The 16,426-nt window shown below is 38.5% G+C and overlaps 1 long non-coding RNA gene across 1 annotated transcript; it reads left to right on the plus strand.

Annotated features, from left to right (window-relative positions):
• Positions 1 to 5,679: 5,679 nt before the first annotated feature.
• On the plus strand, positions 5,680 to 14,606 carry LOC104678697. The gene is made up of 3 exons (XR_750225.1): positions 5,680 to 5,766; positions 13,469 to 13,627; positions 14,039 to 14,606. It is a non-coding gene; the product is annotated as an uncharacterized LOC104678697 (long non-coding RNA).
• The last annotated feature ends 1,820 nt before the right edge of the window (positions 14,607 to 16,426 follow it).

A 16,426-nucleotide genomic window follows, 5' to 3' on the forward strand; every position in this document is an offset into this window, starting at 1 on the left:
GGGCTTTAGTCCCACATTTCCATTCTACATTGCCCTAGCAGATGCACTCCCTGAGGGCTCCACCCCTGAAGCAAACTTCTGCTTGGATATCCAGGTGTTTACATACATCCTCTGAAATCTAGGCAGAGGTTTACCAACCTCAGTTCTTGACTTCTGTGCACCCACAAACCCAACACCATGTGGAAGCTACCACAGCTTGGGGCTTGCATCCTTTGAAGCAATGGCTCAAGCTATACCTTGGCCCCTTTTAGCTATAGCTGGACTTGAAGCAGCTGAGACACAGGGCACCATGTCTCAAGGCTGCATAGAATAGAGGGACCCTGAGCCTGGCCCATGAACTCATGTTTCCCACCTAGGCTTCTGGGCCTGTCATGGGAGGGGCTGCTGTGAAGTTCTCTGACATGCCCTGAAGACATTTTCCTCATTATCTTGGTAATTAACATTTGACTCTTTGTTACTTATGCAAATTTCTGTAGCCAGCTTACATTTCTCCCCAGAAAGTGGATTTCTCTTTTCTACCACATCATCAAGCTGTAAATTTTCCAAACTTTTATGCTCTGCTTCCACTTGAAAGCTTTGCTGCTTAGAAATTTCTCCTGCCAAGTATCCTTCATCATCTATCTCAAGTTCAAAGTTCCACAGATCCCTAGAGCAGGGGCACAATGCCACCAGTCTCTTTGCTAAGGCAAAGTGAGAGTGACATTTGCTCCAGTTCCCAAGAAGTTCCTCATCTCCATCTGAGACCACCTCAGCCTGGACTTCACTGCCCATATCACTATCAGCATTTGGTCAAAGCCATTCAACAAGTCTCTAGGAAGTTCCAAACTTTCCCATTTCCTGGTCTTCTTCTGAACCCTCCAAACTGTTCCAACATCTGTCTGTTACCCAGTTCCAAAGTTGCTTCCACATTTCCAGATATCTTTACAACAGCACCCACTACTCCCAGTACCAATTTACTGTATTTGTCCATTCTCGTGCTACTATGAAGAAATATCCAAGACTGTGAAATTTATAGAGAAAAGAGGTTTAATTGACTCACAGTTCTGCATGGCTGGGGAGGCCTCAGGAAACTTACAATTATGGTGGAAAAGGAAGCAAACATGTCCTTTTGCACATCGTGGCAGGAGAGAGAAGTGCAGAGTGAAGTGGGGAAAAGCCCCTTATAAACCCATCAGGTCTCATGATAACTCACTCACTATCCCAAGAACAGCATGGGGGAACCACCTCCACAATCTATTCACCTCCTAAGAGGTCCCTCCCATAAGACACTTGGATATTATGAAAACTAGAATTAAAGATGAGATTTGGGTGGGGGCACAGCAAAACCATATCATACCCCTTACCCCAAAAAGCTGATTGCTAAACATTTATCAGTGTACCACTGCTGACAAAACTAGTGAGTGGCTGAATTGAGATTTAAACTACATTCTGTCTGACCCCAAGATGGGTGAAAACCCTTGGCCACAAAGCCAGTTGGTTTTTGTTCTACTTCTGGCTTTATTATGGAGTTTTATGTCCTTAGGCATATCCCTCCATGTATCTGCCATGCATTTCACCATCTACATCATGAAGCTCTTAAATCTCTAAATAATGAATAAAAGCTCAAAAATTTAAAGATGCATTATCAATGTGTTATTATTTGATAAGAGCAAGATTTTTGAGCTTTGATGATTACCCCTTTCCCCATGTTCATTTAGAATTGAAAAGAGAGCATCTCTCTTTCCCATCTTTTCTTCTCTAATCCTCCTTCTCATAGTCCCTTTGGTAAGATTCTCCCAGAAAGAGACTGAGACAAGGATTGACAAGCAATTGATTTATTAGGAAATTACCCCCCAGAAGTCATGGGAAGCAGGATAAAAATGAGGAAGAAGCCAAGAAATAATGCTATTTCAGGGGAATCCCAAAGGAGCTCAGAAGCATATATTATATCACAGAGTTTGTCTTGTCTAGCCTCAAATTGAGGAAGCTGGACTTTTGTGCTCCCCACTACACAGCCATCATCTATAGGGGAAGAGAGTTAACAAACTCCCAGGCACTGCTTTGCTTTCTTTGCTTGTCAGCTTATCAGGTGAGCTCCAGTGCCCACCTCTGAAAGTCACAGGTGTCAGCCATTGGCAGCAAAGCCTTGCAAAGAGGAGATATGGGTGCACAGAGCTGGAAAAAAGAATGGGCCAACAGAGCCCACTATACTTCCACAAATTATGTTTTACTGAAGACCCTGCTTCATCCAGGCTGGCCAACGGTATATGTCTTTTCTCAGAAAACCTAACATGATTTGCCTATTCTCCTCTGGTCTAATGAGAATATATTAGGAAACTCGACTTCTCTGGAAATCTAGAAAGGAAGAAAACAGTCTTTCAGGATAGAGGCACCCACTTCTATTTCATGGAGAGAGAGAGAGAAGAGGCAAGTGGGGGATATCGTAGCCTGTGCTGTGTATAGTCTGTGCTCTGTGCTGAACTGACCCCAAAGGAGGAGGAAGATTATCTTGCTGGGGAGACACCAGATGTTACCCCTTCTCAATGAGCCTATAAATATGGACCTTTTTCTGTTACGGCATGTCACATTAGGTGGTAGTTTCCTTTACCACTCTTTCCACAGCCTAAGTGTGAATGAAAAGTACATGGCCAGTACACTTGAATATAAGATGTATATACCACTCTTGGTATGTTCAGCAGATTGTGCCAAGTTTCTGGATGAACATTGAGGCCAAGTATAATGCAACACTATCTGTTTCATCGCATAAATCACTGGTGCCATGGGAAACCATGACACATTGAGAAATTTCTTTATAACTCAGCATTATTTCCATGAAATCTTAATGTGCTACAGAACTCTAAATGTTTCCCCTTCTGCAAAATGTCCACATATAATGTAGGAGTTATTACCTCATTATATCTACTGGGAAATAGAGGCATCAATTAAGTGACAGGTCCATTAATAGTCACTATATCACCTCATGCTTTAAAATAATACCTCGTTGCGAGGAGACAAGAGTTGATTATAAATATTTTCAAATATTACTTTGTGTTGTATCCAAAGAACCACACTCCATACACTGCCCACCAGGTTTTGGATTTTGGGGTTTTTATTTCCTATATCATGCAGGCCTATATTTTTTTAAAATAATTTTTCTATATGCTTCTTATATCTTAAAATGTAATCCTAATTATCTTAAGGAACAGGTAGCCAGGAGTGGTGGCTCATGCCTGTAATCCCAGCACTTTGGGAGGCCGAGGCAGGTGGATCACCTGAGGTTGGGAGTTCAAGACCAGCCTGACCAACATGGAGAAACCCCATCTATACTAAAAAGACAAAATTAGCCAGGCATGGTGGTGCATGCCTGTAGTCATAGCTACTTGGGAGGCTGAGGCAGGATAATCACTTGAACCCGGGAGGCAGAGGTTGCAGTGAGCCGAGATCGTGCCATTGCACTCCAGCCTGGGCAACAAGATTGAAACTCTGTCTCGAAAAAATAAAAAATAAATAAAAAATAAAAATAAAAAAAGGAACAAGTAATCCTAGCATGAAATAGTTAATAGCAGTTTTAATAATCATTACTGATAAAATCCCAGCTGGCTTTGGTTGCAACTGGTCATCATTAGAGAGTTGAATTTATCAGACAAAAATTTTGCTTAATTAGGTGACTAACTGGCAGAGCCTTTCTTACTGGGAGACCATTAAAATCATCAAGAAAATTCTCAAGAAGATCTTGATTGAACTATTTTGTCATTGTTTTACCAGGTATCATTAAATTCCCACTTGCAAACCCTAGAAGTTAATTCAAGTTCCAAGACCTTATACAAAAGTATAACCAGCTAGTCAATGTAAACTGAGGGAAATTTGACTAAAAGTAATAGAGCAAGTCTATATCCCAGGCATTATTTTACATAGGGGAATTCCATATTTTTAGTATAATGCTTCTTTAAATATGGTCAACTCCTCATTTCTGTAAGTCTCAATCTTACAAGTATGGTCTAATAACGTAAGAATTCCCATCTAATAAATGGGCTCCGAGTCATCCCTAGATAGAGAAGAGGCCTCAGAGATTATAACTGAATTTTTAATTGAACGAATACCCACTGTTCTTTCATGCAGAAACTAATAAGCTACAATTCAGTGGCATGTTCATGTTTTCATGTTATATTAAAAGCAAAAAGAATGTAGCATCCTTAGTCTCAAAGTTTTAAAAAATGAACGAGTCATCCAAAATATTTACAAAGGGATTAGCCCTAGAGTAAATGAGCAAGGTAAATGATTGATTTAGTGGAAAATGCTAGGGGAGAAATCTGGAATGCAATATCTTACTCCACAAATACTAGGGGTCCTGATATTTTAATAGGCAGTTCAAAACTTTCTCTTCTGGTAATGTCCTTTTACCTTATGCCTGGATAGGAAGCTGAATTCAGGTCTCTGAATTCAAATATTCCCCAAGAATCCTGTGGAGGCTGCCCATGGTCCATAGGTCTAACAACTCTATCAGGGAGGAAGAAACAATAATAATTGGCTCCCGTGAGCCTCTACTTGCAAGAGTCAAGGAATGGGAGATAAACTGATTAAGCTGCGGGCCAGGCAACCAGATTTGGGAACACAGTTTGGCAGAAAACAACCAGAGAAAAAAGAAAGAGAGTCAGCCCCAGAGACTTCCTAACGCATGGCTATGAGTATGTGTGCACACACACGATACAGCATGGAAAATTTTCAGGTAGAGAACTTTCAACACACTAATGCTTGCTTACAATGAAGAAAGATGTTATAACTCATGCTTCAGAGAGACTTTTTCTTAAGCCCTGCAGCCTGCTGCAGTCAAAAACCCTCCTGGCCTGTCCTCATATCACACTATTTAACACAAGCAACCTTGTCTTCTACATAGATGAATTTTTTTAATGTTGTTATTTCCCTCACCAGCCCCTCCTCCAATAAATAAATGACGTTGACTAGAATCTTGCAGTATCAAATTCTAAAGCCTATCTTTATGTGCAAAAGCAACATTATGGAAGAATGGGAGATTTTCATGGATTTTACCAAATCATAATAACCTGATTTATCTTTCAATGGCAGGTAGATTAACAAGATACCCTTTGGCACATCATAATCTTATTTAAAAAAAGAAATCATGAAACTTATGGATCTTGATCCAAAGTACCCTCTGTGTCTTATTAGTTTTATGTCAGCAGATCCAAAGAGATTGGGCGAAGAGCCCTAGTCTCTCATTCAAACTTTCACCAACTTATTGTGTATTTGGGCACCTTGGAAGTATTCTGATCTTCAGGTTTCTTGATTTATAAAATGTGGGGATTGGAATACAAAGGAGTTCACTCTGCTGCAACATCTATTTCTTATTGGTCATAGTTTGTAATACGTCGAAAAGTCCCCCATAGCTGGAGGTGATTTTGTTTAAGTATAAACTTAGAAAGATAAATTTGGTAGCCTTGTTAAATATCAACCACAGAAGAATGGTTACGAAGTGTGATTCAGATAAATAATCATCGTAAGTGCCAACTACTGAGCACTTCCCATCATGGATTTCCATGAGCTTTATTGTGTAATAGAGCAAAGGACTATCATTTTAAAACCATACTGACGTCACCACTGTGCTTTCTCAGATGGGTGGTTTCATTCATATCATGAGGTGGTGAATCTATCTATTGTGGCTTTCGTCTTTCAGACACTGGTAGAGGAAAGGACACGAGAAGGTTGACATTTCAAAGTCTCTTCCAGGGCTAAAAAAGTGAGACTAGTTTAGAAGTATTAGTGGATTGTTAGGTAAGTATTTTTTAGATTTGCCTTTTTCTTAACTGATACGCAATATGTGTATGTATTTATGGAGTACATGTGAAATTTTGTTACATGCTTAGAATATATAATGATAACATCAGAGTATTTGAGGTATATGTCACTGTGTATTTATTTATTTAAATTTGTTTGTTTTTTTAGAGGCACAGTCTCACTCTGTCACCCAGGCTGCAGTGCAGTGGTGTGATCAGAGCTCACTGTGACCTCAAACTCCTAGGCTCAAATGATACTCCTTCCTCTGCCTTCCGAGTAGCTAGGACTACAGGTACACAACACACCTTGCTTATTTAAAAAAAAAAAAAAATTGTAGGGACAGGGCTCACTCTGTTCCCCAGACTGGTCTTGAACTCCTGGCCTCAAACAATCCTCCCACTTTGGCTACACAAAGCACTGGGATTATAGGCATGAGCCACAGTGCCTGGCCAAGTATCATTTTCTATGTGTTGGAAACACTTCAAGTCCTCTTCTAGCTATTTTGAAAATATAATACATTGTTACCCTACATTGCTAGGAAGCATTAGATAATATTCCTTCTATTTAGCTATATGTTTGTATCCATTAACCAACCTCCTTTCATCCTCCCCACTCCCACACCCTTCCCAGCCTCTGGTATCTACCACTCTACTCTCTTACCTCTATGAGATCAACTTTCTTAGCTCCCAGATATGAGTGAAAATGTGATATTTGTCTTTGTGTGCCTGGCTTATTTCATTTAATATAATGCCCTCTAGTTCCATCCACATTGCTGAAAATGACATGATTCTATTCTATTTTTAGTGGCTGAATAGTACTCTGTTGTGTATATATGCCACATTTTCTTTATCCATTTGTTCATCAGTGAACACTTAGATTGATTCTGTGTCTTGGCTATTGTGAACAGTGCTGTAATGAACATGGGGATTTGGGTATCTTTTTAAATGCTAATTTATTTTCCTGTGGATAGATACCCCATAGTGGGATTGCTGGGTCATATGATAATTCTACGTTTAGGTTTTTGAGAAATCTCCATAATGTTTTCCATAGTGGCTAGTTAACATTCCCATCAACAGCATATAAGAGTTCCCTTTTCTCTGCATACTCTCCAGCATCCGTTTTTTTGTTTTTTTTGGGTTTTTGTTTTTTTGTCTTTTTAGTAATAGCCCTCTAGTCTGTTATTTTTGATGACAGACTGATTTTGTCTGTCATCAAAAATGTAACTTTTTGTTTCTTTTATCCTTTGTAATTTTTTTTAGTTTTTATTTAGTTCTGTTGTACCCATCATTATTTTTTTCTACTAATTTGGGGTTTTGTTTGTTCTTGCTTTTCTAGTTCTCTGAGGTCCATTATTTTATTATTTATTTGAAATCTTTCTACTTTTTTCATAATCTGTGATTTTGTTTTTAATTATCTTAAGTCTTGTGATCAAACGTAATTTTTAAATTTGTGTATATCTCTTCTATGTTAATCCTTTCAAGTTGGCTAAAGCACCATTCCCAATCACAAATACACAGCAGTTCTACAGTTTTATGTTTCTGAATGGCTGTTTAAAGACAATCCTAAATTATACCTTAGTCTGACTTAGAGAGTAAATAATTCAAGAGTGAAGTTTAATTTGCTACTATTTAAAAGCATCTGACCTCATCTATAAAATATGAGAAGTGTTAAATAATCTTATGAAATCTTTCTACTTTTTTGATGTAGGTGTTAATTACTACACAATTCCCTCTTAGCACTGTTTTTGAATCATCTCATAGGTTTTGGTATGTTTCGTTTTGATTTTTTGGGTCATTTCAACAATGTTAATTCTTTTAATCCATGAGTGTGACATGTCTTTCCACTTGTTTGTACCCTCTTCAGTTTCTTTTATCAGAGTTTTATAGCTCTACTTTCAAAGGTCTTTCACCTCCTTGATTGAATTTTTCCTAGGTTTTTTATTTTGATAGCTATTATAATTGAGATTTTTAAAAATTAATTTCTCAATTAGTTTATTATTGGGGTATAAAAACACCATTAATTTTTATATTTTGCATTCTGCAACTTTGCTAAGTTTATTTATTAGATCGAAGAGTTTTTTTTGTCAGAGTATAGGTTTATCTAGATGTAAGATCATGTGATCTGCAAAGAGGAACGATTTTAATTCTTCTTTTCCAAATTGGATGCCTTTTATGTCTTTCTGTTGCCTGACTACTCTAGCTAGGATTTCCACTACTATATTGAATAGGAATGGTGAAAGTGCACATCCTTGTCTTGTTCCATCTCTTAGAGGAAATTCTTTTAGATCTACTCCATTCAGTCTGAAATTAGCTGTAGGTTTGTCATATATGGCTTATATTATGTTGAGGCATGTTCCTTCATGACTACTTTGATGTGTTTTCATCATGAAGAGGTGTTGAATTTTATCAAATGCTTTTTCTGCATATATTGAGATGATGATATGGCCTTTTCCCTTTATTCTGTTGACCTGATATATCACATTCATTTATTTGGATATGTTGAACTATCCTTGCATCCCTGAAATAAATTCCACTTGATTATGGTGTAGGAACCTTTTAGTGTTTGTTGTATGGTTGGTCTAGTATTGATTAATACCCTCAGCTTTTACTTGTCTGGGAAAAACTTTATTTCTCCTTTATTCATAAGGGATAATTCTGCTAGGTATAGTATCCTTAGCTAGCAAGTTTTTTCTTGTAGCACTTTGAATGTATCATTTCATGCTCCCCAGCCTGTAAGGTTTCTGCTGAGAAATCCTGTTGGTTTAATGGGAGTTCCTTCATAAGTAACTAGGCACTTTTCTCTTGCTTTTTGAAGAATGTGTTATTTGTCTTTGACTTTTGACAGTTGAGAGAAGACCTTTTTGAACTGTGTCATTTGGGGATCCCTGAGTCTTCTGTATCTAGAAGTCTACATTTTTTATTAGAGTTCTAATATTTTCATTTGTTATTTTGTTAAATATGTTTTCTATTCCTTTGTTTATTTTTCTCTTTGCCTTCTGGGTCATCAAAAATTTGAATATTTGATTCTGAAATTCTGTCTTCTGCTAGATCTAGTTTATTACTGAAGCTTTTGAATGAATTTTGTATTTCATTCAATTAAGTCTTCAGTTCTGAAATTTCTGTTTGGTTCCTTTTTTAAAATAATATCTAGCTCTTTGGTAAATTTCTCATTCTTATTCTGAATTGTTTTTATAATTTCTTTGTATTATTTATCTGAATTCTCTTGTATCTCATTAAGCTTCAGTATTATTAGTTTGAATTCTTTTTCCAAGATTTCATAAATTTCCTTTTCATTGGAGTCTGCTGCTGGAGAATTACTGTGTTCCTTTGGATGTGTCATATTTTCTTGTTTTTTTTTTTTGTTTTTTTTTTTTTTCATGTTTTCCGTGTCTTTACATTGATATCTGCCCATGTGCTGTAACAGCCCCTTCTTCTTTTCAGAATTCACTTTCATAGGAGAGAACTTCTTCTTGAAGACTTGTCTATGGTGCTGATTGGGTAGCACACTTTGGCTTTGCTTCTGGGTATGTTTCTGTATTATTTATTTGACAATAAACAGCACCAATAGTTTTTGTGACATCCTCAGTGGCTCAGAGTGTGGTGGTTATTAGAGGTTATGGTGAAGTTTTGTGGGGACAAAGACATCAGGTGGGCCAGTCCTCAATACCCAGTGGTGGCAGTGGTGAGCCAAGCATTCCTGTCCTTGGGCCTTAGGGTGGTATACACTGGTCTTAGTGTTAACGAGTCCAGACAGGTCAATTCTTGGGCTTCCAGGCAGCTTGTTTCAGTGCTGACTGTCACAGCAATGGGCCAGTTATGTGGGCAGATTCTCAGGCCCCAGGGCAGTGAATGCCATGTGGGTGATGGCAGTAGCACTGGTGGGACAATTTTCTGGCTCCCAAGTGGTTTGCACTGATAGTGACTGACTATGACAGTTTAAGCAGGCCAGACCCCAGGCCTGCAGGCAGTACATGTAGGTAAGTGCCAGCTGTGGTGGTAGTGACAGCTTGTGTGGGCCTGACTTCATGCTTCCCAAGAGGAGTGCTCAGGTGCCAGTGGTGGTGGACGGCACAGGGCAACCACTAGGTCCCTGGATGATGTGCTTGGGCACCTGGGGGTAGGTGAAACCAGGCCAGATGGGCCTGTCCTCAGGCCCCCCAGTGGTGCGTGTGGGCATTGGCTGTGGTAGGTAGAGGCAAGGTGAGCCTCAAGCCCTTAGCAGAATGCTCAGGTAGAGGTGTCACCAGCTATACTAACTACATAGCCCTGCGCTAGGTAGGGTGGAGTTGCTTTCAGTAACAGCAGCTATAAACAGGAAGCTGGGAGTCCACACTTTAGCCTCAAGCGACAGCTGCAATCACAGTTGTCTTTTTTCAGTGTGCTTGAAATGCATGGTGGCCTTGCCACTAAGGGTAGTGGGGATCACTGCCAATGGTTCACACTTTGGCCCTGGTGGCAGCAACCAGTGGTGGCATCTGACTGCAGGTGGGGATGTACCCCGCATTCAGTGGGGTGCCAGGAATGCAGAAATGAATAACCTGTTGGGCCACATGGCAGGATGCAGTCTGGTGGGGACTGGGCTCTCAAAATGGCAACTTGCTGCAGCTGCTTAGGATTCAGGGAGGGTATAGAGCCTAGGACAAATTCTCTCTCAGGAGCAGTGCTGTCATGCAGCCTCCAGGAAGCTCTAACAAGTCTCAGGGCGCACATAGGTTGAGGAGCTCTTCTGTGGTAGGATTACAGGAGTCCCCATTGGGAATATGGACGCCTGGGAGTCACTCACTTACCCTTTCCCCACATTGAGGAGATTCTCCAGGATCCCAGCTGATCCCAGCTGAATAGGCTGTCTTGTTTCTTTCTCCTTCATTGCTCTAGGTATTTCCTGTCGCTTTTCTATTGAATTCCAGCATTCTCTTTTAGGGGATCTATTAAAAGTATGATTATCTACTCATTATTTTGGTTCATCGTTGTGGAGGAGGTGAGTACCAGATACCTCTAGTCAGTCATCCTGAAGCCTCTCAAACCTGTTAGGTAAATTTTTGATAAGCCTTTAGTCCAATGGAGGGAAACAGAGTAAGCTGAGCTAAGGTGTTTTCCCAGAGAAATCAAGCTTGAGGGCTCAGATAACTTAAGTGAGAGGGTGATGTAAGGGATCATAAAAAGCTAGAGAGTTTACAAAGCCACACAGATATGTAAAACTCCCTCATCTTCTCAACTGTTTAATGGAGTTTACTGCATATAAATGTCTTGTGTGAGCAGAATGGCTCACATTCTACAAGTCAGAATGGAGTCACGATAGAGGGCAGACACCAGACATGAGAAATAACTAGAATTCAACAGACAGTGTGAATTCCAGACACAGAATTGACATATATCATAGCACCCCATGGAATTCACAAGATTCTTGAGGAAGTCTTTGACTTTCACATACAACAAGGAATTGAAAAATAGCCCTTGTGTGTAAATCTAAAAATGCAAGAAGACTTCAAACAACCTCAAGATATTTTCTTCCCAAATCCTACAGCAATCCTGTAAAGTCCATATCATAATTCCCATTTTACGTCTTTCTTTTCCACAATTGTTCAAATAAGAGACTAACACTGTGGTTTAGGAAGAAAAGCAAATAGCAGTTGGAACTTTTAATTCTTTTTCATGATGTCAACCAAAAAGCCACAATCTTGGCATCTAGGATTATCATTTTGGGAGACAGTTGACATGATGGTGGTGCCCACCTTTGACTTCTCAAGTTGAAGGATATTAATAGAAGTAGATAAGATGCTCTGTCTTTACCTAAGTGGGAGCCAGGGAGTTGGATTTCCAATTACCATTTTTATGCTGTTTTTCACCCCTATGACTTTGTGACCTGAGAAGCACAATTCTACTTGTGGTTGCAGTGTGCAGAGTATTGGTGGTGTACCTTTTAATCATACCAGGGCTCCCACAAACATCTGGAGAGGGGAGCTTTGTGGTTGATTATAAAACAAAAACAACATTAAAAAAAAATGACTTTCAGGACAGGTGCAGTGGCTCACGTCTGTAATCCCATCACTTTAGGAAGCTGAGGTGGGAGCACTCCTTGAGGCCAGGAGTTTGAGACCAGCCTGGGCAACATAGCAAGACCCCTGTCTCCACAAAAAAAAAAAAAAATGTTAAAATTTAGTCAGGCATGGTGGCTGACACCTGTAGTCCCATCTACTCAGGAGGTTGAGGTGAGAGTATTGCTTGAGCCTAGGAAGTTGAGGCTGCAATGAACTACAGTCGCACCACTGTACTCCAGCCTGGGCAACAGAGTGAGACCCTGTCTCTTGAAAAAAAAAAATGCAAAAAGTTCTTCTCCAAATTTTTTAGGATTCTTTTTTACTTACTCTGCTTTTACACCAAATAAAAAATAAGCGATTTTGCCCTTCCCTAGGATTCATGATCCCATCAGGTAAATTTTCCCTCCAACAGTGTCAGTACTAAATGTCACCCTGGTAACTTTAAATTTATTATATTTCATATGGAGAATGAAAGCAAACCTTCAAATTAGATCCTTACAGTGCTTCTGCGTAGTGTCGATTCTAACATTGAAGTGTGTGTTTATTAAACTCTTTACCATGTACAAGGATAAAACTGCTCAGAAAAGGAAAATGTTTGTGTCGATCCACCCACATTTTTGCTTTTTCCCCTTCTGACTATTTGGTCAGCATTCAGGATGAATTCTGTGTCCTTGGGATGAAATAAAACTAAGCAACACATTATGAACTCAAAGTTGCCATTTAGCATTAATGATTTTTATCCACTCGGTTATCTGCTTTCTAAGACCTAAGAACATCTGATGAAGCAGAGTTGATGAATAAAAACCACATACCCTTGTGAAAAGATATATGCAAAATGAAGCCAGTTTCATTTATCTTAGACTCCTAGGGTGATAGATGAAATTAAGAGTTTTCTCTAACCATAAAAGTATTAGAAGCTCACCACAGAAAGTTTGAGAAGTTTTTAATAATTGAAAACCACCTATTATATAATACCATTTGACATGTTTTTCTATGTGTTTTTAATATATCTGAGGTCATGATTTATGAGTTGAATATACTGTTTTTTAACATATAATTTAAGAGTCGCATTATGGTGATTGCCAGGGGCTGCAGGGTTGGGGAAATGGGGAGAGGTTGATCAGATGCTACAAAGTTTTAGATACGGAGGATGAATAAGTTCTGGAGATCTAATTACAGCCAGCAAACTATAGTTAATAATACTGTATTGTATACTTGAGATTTACGAAGAGAGTAGATCTTAAAAGTTCTCACCACAAAAAACTGAAAATGATAACTATGTGAGGTGAAGGATATGTTAATTTAGCTTGATTGTGGTAATCATTTCACCTTGTACACATATGTCAAAACATCATGCTGTACATCATAAAATTTTTATTTGTCAATTACTCAGTAAATCCAGAAAGAATAATTTTTAAAAATGTAGTCATATTAGAAGCTCCCATAAAGATAATTTTAAGTGACAAAATCAATTCTTTATTGTGAAGGTAAACCATGATTTATGAATGGCCTACATAGAATATTTAAGCAATTTTAATTATTTTTTTTAAGTAATACTGTGATAATGTGGGTGATAGTTAATAGTGTCAAGTGTAAAATCTGGTGTTTCTTTCAATGTGGTGATAAAAATTACTTACTGTAGTTATATTACACTTTCCACAGAAATACTGGGAGGAAAGCCGACAGAAATGGCACTGCTTTCGAGGCATGGCAATCAAATCTTTTGAATATATATGTCTGCGCTTTGCATTTGACCCTGGTTGGAACAAGCAAAACAAAAACCGTGTTTCTTATGCTATAAACAATAAAGGTGACCCAGAGGTGAGAAGAAGATCCAGTTCTGAAAACACACTGCTATTACTGACCTCTGAGCTCATAAATAGTCTCCTATTTTGCTGTGTTCTTCTAACTTTTACTGTTTCCAACTGTATTCTAGTATAGTTATTACAGCTATTGCCCAGATATTTGTATTTCTTTTGGCCTGCCCAGTTCTTGTTGAAAGATCATCCATCGCACTTTGATTTTTTTGAGAAGAGACCTCAACCAACTTCCTACTTCGGCAGCTATGGAAGTTGGTAGTTGATTTTATTTTTCTTATACACTACAAAATCTTTTCTTGTGTTTCATTTTTCCTTTCTCTTTTTGTTTTTTTCCATGCAACTCTCCAGTTGAGGGTTCATTTCCCATCTAAACCCCCGATGTTGTTTCAGTGCTCCATTTTCTTCTTTTCAGATCCTTTTATCAACATTTTAATGGATTCACTATGAAAGAAGGCCTTTGCATTGCTGCTGACTCCATCAGAATCTCAGAAGTGTTCCTGGATCACAGAGGGGGACCCAGACAATTAGAACCTGGAAGGCCTGCTACTCATAGGCATGAGGCCAGAAGACTTGCCCTAGTGCCGAAATGTGGTTCTGTTAATGTGTATCTCATGCCCAGTATTTCTTATTAATAAGGCCCTAAATAAGGGACAATCCAGTGTTTCCATTGCCAAAAGGAAACATCTCCCTTTTAATTAATCAATGTAAATGGCCTCTTACTGGAAAATAGAAGTAAAGTATTTCTAGGACATAGGATATAATGTTACATTGGGGAATATCATGCCCTCTTTTTATTTTAAAGTAGAGATTGTTTTTTTAATGCAGAGACACTAGGTCTGGACAAGCTGAGAGAGAGTTCATTCACAAATTATTGCAGAACATGTGCTATTTGGGTAAACTCAGGACTTTTGTTTCCCAGTTCATTTTTGCCACACTCGTTTACTTTCAATCCAGTGGGAGCTCAGATCAGGAAAATTATCTGGATGGAGCAATTTATAAAATAAAAAATAACTTATATTCAAAATTCACTTCTTTCCAGTTCTATGTATCTTTCCCTCAAGGACCAATGCGATTAATGTTCAGCCAGGGACTGACATAAATATTGATCAGAACAGAAGCACCACAAGATTACTGCTTGACTTGGCTTCACTTCAACTTACTTCTCCTTAGTGTCTTTGCTAACGCAAAGGTTAACTCTTCTTTCATTTCTCAGTTCCTTTTTGCTTCAGTTTTTCTCTGAAGACAACCTAGCTTAAAATTGATCCAACTGGATTGATCCAAAGCTACCTAATTTTCCCTCCAATGTCACATAATCTATTATTTAATGTAGACATTTATATACTATTATACACTACGTAAACCAAAGGACATGACTTAATTACGGAAAATCAGGAGAAGTTGGTATTTCAAAATGTCAGCATTTGTCTCCTTTTCCCCCCAAACTCATAGTAGCAACTCCTAAGAGTGAAAGGAGCCAGAATAAAGAAGTTGGCAGATATGACAGCAAAGGAATTCTTGAAGAATGGGATCTCTAGAAATATAAATCAGATTGCCATCAGATTTTTTAAAAATCAGAATCAGTATATACTAAAAGGTGATTCCATGCCTCAAACTTTGGAGGTAAAAATGATTTAGAACCTAAAATTCTAAACCTGGCCAATTTTTACATTGATTGTGAGGGCAAAATAAAGTTCTTTTCAGAAAAACAACATCTTAAAATGTCGCTTCTCTAGAACCCTTTTTGAAGAAGATACTTGGAGTTGCTGAACTCCAGGAAAATAAATATGAGCACCAAAAATAAGAAATGAGACCAAGAAGCAAATGAGATAACCCACAGGCCTCATGAAGAGAAATCCCAAGAAAGTGGGCTGAAAGTAGAAACAGACAAAATCACCAGAGGGATAATTTGCTGAACAACTGAGAATTTCTTTGAAGCTTTTAATGTGCTCCAACCACTGATTCTTTACTTGATTGGGTGTAATCTCCCTTAAATACAATTCACTGGGGGTGTTTTTGCTGACTTACGTTCTTCCCCTCTGATGCCTTGGTCTGAAATGGGCAGGACATAAGTTCACACAAATAGAAAGGCCAGTAAATAGTGTTAATGGGAAAGTCCATTTTTTATTCCTTTATAAAATGTTAAGAGTGAAAGCAAGGGCAAGATGGGCAAGACAAGAACAAATATTAAGCTTTCAGAGAAGGAACAAAATTCCGTGAATATCGGCTATTCAATAATTTGAATATTTGGCGAGTTGACCAGGGCATGAGATCAGTAAATCAGTAGGCTGCAACTAAAATATCTTCAGGAAGAAGAAAAGGATTTTACAAAAATACAAAATAAACCAGAAATTGCATTATTAGGAAGAGGATGGGAAAAGTCTATGTTTTATCTCATGAGTGGAAAGGCAAAGCAATCAGAAACTCCAGGGGAGGAAAATGCTATAGAAGAAAACTATGAATCTGATGAATATGAATCTAAAATTCAGCATGGTTTTAACCATCTGAACAGTTTTCTTTAAAAAAGAAAATCCATTTGATCTTCATATAAGGAATGGTCTTGATTGACTGGCATGAAGTGAGGAATGGGGCAGCACTGGGACCATCAGGGAAGAAAATTATATCACAGCACACGGTTGAAAATGCAGAAAGCAGAGGGAGTGAGCTTAAAATATGATCAGGACATGACTCCACGTTTCTGTAATTCCTGCTGCTTTTCCTTCTTCTGCCAGCTGAGCTTTAAGGCCGGCTTCCTTCTCAATTCAGAGATGGCTGCCTGTAGCAGTGTAGCCTCATGCTCCTT

This window comes from Rhinopithecus roxellana, chromosome 16, assembly GCF_007565055.1.
Source record: "Rhinopithecus roxellana isolate Shanxi Qingling chromosome 16, ASM756505v1, whole genome shotgun sequence".
Taxonomy (NCBI): Eukaryota; Metazoa; Chordata; class Mammalia; order Primates; family Cercopithecidae; genus Rhinopithecus; species Rhinopithecus roxellana.